Genomic DNA, 3,593 nt, shown 5'->3' with positions numbered 1-3,593 from the left:
GTTTCAAACCTCAGAAGTGTAGGGGCAAGGGCCGCATTGACAGTGGGTCCTTCAGTTTCCGAGTCAGTGAAGGAAAAGCGTAGTCGTCATACAGTGGATCCATTGGCGCCAGAGTTTCTGCCTCTTCCAACATTTGAGCAGTGTTTTCCCAATAGCACAAAGGAGTTCAAGTATAATTTTCTTTGTGTCATCGTTTTATGTTATTGTCCTGTTTAAAAGCAAAAAGAATTTTACTTTGAAAGCTAATATTTTTCTCATTTCTGATCTATCATTTGACTAGAAAGCTAAGTAAATTTCTTGACTGATCAGTGCTTGCTGAAGAAAATTTAATCTCTTTAATCTATTTTCTGAGTGTTGATGATCATATCGATTTTGTGCAATGGACATGGGAAGCTTAAGGTGCCTGACATTTGATTGGTAACTAACGCACATAGTATATTTTATGACTGTTTCAGAGAAGCTGTTCATGAGCCTACTGGCACTGTGATTCATGTTCCATTGCGTCGTGTTCACTTATCTGGAGAGGAACCTTATCTTGATATTTATGACACAAGTGGTCCTCAGAATATAAATCCTCAGATTGATGAGTTTGAGACCATATAGCATCCCTCACATTTTTTATTTCCCAATTTAATAGTTACAGTTCTTTATTTAGATACTCGTCTTGTCTGGTTACTTACAAGTAATTTTTCAACTTGCTATGACTGCAAAGGTCTCCCTAAGATCCGCAAGGAATGGATTGAAAAACGTGAAGTGAATGGCGATCAACGCTTCACTCAAATGTATTATGCAAAAAGAGGGATTATAACTGAAGAGATGTTGTTTTGTGCTTTGAGAGAGAATCTTGATGCTGAATTTGTTCGTTCCGAGGTTGCTCGAGGCCGCGCTATTATCCCTTCTAACAAGAAGCATCTGGAGTTGGAGCCCATGATTGTTGGGAGAAACTTTTTGGTGAAGGTCAATGCAAATATTGGAAACTCAGCAGTCTTAAGCTCAATTGAAGATGAGGTTCAAAAACTACAGTGGGCAACCATGTGTGGGGTGCTGATACTGTTATGGATTTATCCAATGGTCGCCATATCCATGAAACACGTGAGTGGATTTTGCGTAATTCTTCTGTACCCGTTGGTACGGTACCAATATATCAAGCTCTTGAAAAGTTTGATGGAATTGCAGAGAATTTGACTTGGGAAGTCTTTAGAGAAACTTTGATTGAACAAGCTGAACAAGGAGTTGATTACTTTACGATACATGCTGGGGTTCTTCTACGCTACGGACCTCTGACTGCAAAGCGAATGACTGGAATTGTATCTCGAGGAGGGTCTATCCATGCAAAGTGGTGTTTGGCGTATCATAAAGAGAATTTTGCATATGAGCATTAGGACGACATACTTGACATCTGTAATCAATATGATATTTCCCTTTCTATTGGAGATGGCTTGAGGCCTGGCTCTATTTATGATGCAAATGACGCTGCACAATTTGCAGAACTTGCTACTCAAGGCGAGCTCACTCGTCGTGCTTGGGAGAAGGATGTGCAGGTTATGAATGAAGGACCAGGCCATATCCCAATGCATAAGATCCCCGAAAATATGGAAAAACAGCTAGATTGGTGTAATGAGGCCCCATTTTATACCCTTGGCCCCCTTAGAACGGATATTGCTCCAGGTTATGATCATATTACCTCAGCTATTGGTGCTGCCAATATTGGGGCACTTGGTACTGCGTTGCTATGTTATGTAACCCCTAAAGAACATCTTGGCTTGCCCAACCGAGATGATGTGAAGGCTGGTGTAATAGCATATAAGATTGCTGCCCATGCTGCAGATTTAGCAAAAAGGCATCCATTTGCTCAAGAATGGGATGATGCTTTAAGCAAGGCACGCTTTGAATTTCGCTGGAAGGATCAGTTTGCATTGTCTCTGGATCCCACTACGGCCCAGGAATTCCACGATGAGTCTCTTCCAGCAGAGGGTGCTAAAGTAGCTCACTTTTGTTCCATTTGTGGACCAAAGTTTTGCTCCATGAAAATAACTGAGGATGTTAGAAAGTATGCTGAAGAGCATGGGTATGGAGATGCAGAAGAAGCTATAAAGCATGGTATGGATGAAATGAGTGCCGAATTTCTTGCCGCAAAGAAAACAGTCAGTGGGGAGCAGTGGGGGGAAACTGGAGGAGAAATCTACATACCCCAGCGCCATGTAGCTGAAGGAAAGAATACACTCTCTACCTGATGGGCTTGTGTTATAAAGATAGAGGTAACTAGAAATTTCTTTTGCATAAGAGTATATGTAGAATAATGGCTGATCATATTCCTAGCTTTTAACTCGTGTTAATCTGTTTGCAGGTCTTTATGCCACTGGAGACATTCAGTTGTGATGCACTCAAATAAATCGGGTTTAAAATATTTACATTGTCAATAATTTGGTGTGTTATTTTTTAATTTTTTCATGATACCATTAGATGGGTAACATTTTATTTGATCACAAGGCAATCAAACAATGGAGACTCTCTGGTGTGAAATACATATTTTTAATTCAAAGAAAAGTTTGCTTTATTTATTTATTTTTTCCACTTTTCCATTTACAGCCTTAAATATACACTTGCTAATTGGTTCGGCACCAGGGGTGCTTGCCCTGTTTACACCGCTAGCGAAGCTGGGGTTGTTGACAGGAGCAGGCTGAGAAAGTCCCTTTGAACCTGAGCAGGATAATGCCTGCGTAGGGAGTGTGCTTTTATTTTTTCTGTGCTTGCACAGGGTGACCTACTGTCGTGGTGACTACTTGAGGGCATCTTTCTTCCTTTGGTGAAGACCATATGGGGTACCTCCTAAATGCAATTAACGGCTTTTTTAAATTTGGGGAAGTGATGATAGATTTAAATTGGTGATGCATATGTTTCCAGGATCAAACAAGTTTGTTTCCAGGATCAACCAAGTTTCGTCATCGATTAAATAGTTGCAGTTCATATTGTCATGTTACATTGGGCGTAAGCCCTAAGTTCTTTCTTCATGTGCATACAACTGTCATCGTTTCCTGACTCTGGTTCTGTCTTACAGAAAGGGCCGTTGTGATATTTGCCTTCAAGTCTTGACTGAGTTAGTCCATGAATATGATTCTATTATGATTGTATTGAGGTAGAAATAAATTGATTTAGTGTTTTTTTTGCAAACTTCTTTCAATAATTTGTGCATTTTTTCGAAATTTTTTTATCAATTCATGAGAGTTAAGACAACACCATAACTAGGCTGGTGTTTGGAATCGATTTGCAGTAGTCCAACCCGTGTTTGTAGGATGATGCAAAACCAGTTCTTACTCATTCTGGTCTTGATACTTATTGTATAATATGATGTTTTGATGGTTATCTTGCATGCTATTTCAAACATGCAGTATGTGCAAAGTCAATTATAATAGGAAATCTCGAGTATGGAAACATATTTGCTCAAATCAGAACAACTAGCGCATTATCCATTCGTTTGGTTGAGAAACAACATTGAGTGCAGTAGTATGTTCAGCTTATAATAGGGATTGAGTCCAGTACTTTCATCTTTTAATGGGGACTAAGAACTGAAATAGTCTGAACTTTAAAGATCT

General features: G+C 39.5%; 1 pseudogene across 1 annotated transcript; it reads left to right on the top strand.

Moving 5' to 3' along the window:
• Positions 1–601: 601 nt before the first annotated feature.
• On the top strand, positions 602–3,171 carry LOC149189900 (phosphomethylpyrimidine synthase, chloroplastic-like; annotated as a pseudogene). Its single transcript, XR_016255948.1, has 2 exons — positions 602–2,258; positions 2,348–3,171. The product of XR_016255948.1 is annotated as a phosphomethylpyrimidine synthase, chloroplastic-like (transcript).
• Positions 3,172–3,593: the final 422 nt, after the last annotated feature.

The sequence above is a fragment of the Pinus tabuliformis genome, chromosome 3_1 (genome assembly GCF_031772625.1).
Source record: "Pinus tabuliformis cultivar Carrire ecotype Pingquan chromosome 3_1, CPIR1, whole genome shotgun sequence".
Classification (NCBI taxonomy): domain Eukaryota; kingdom Viridiplantae; phylum Streptophyta; class Pinopsida; order Pinales; family Pinaceae; genus Pinus; species Pinus tabuliformis.
This window is presented reverse-complemented; position numbering and strand designations above follow the sequence as displayed.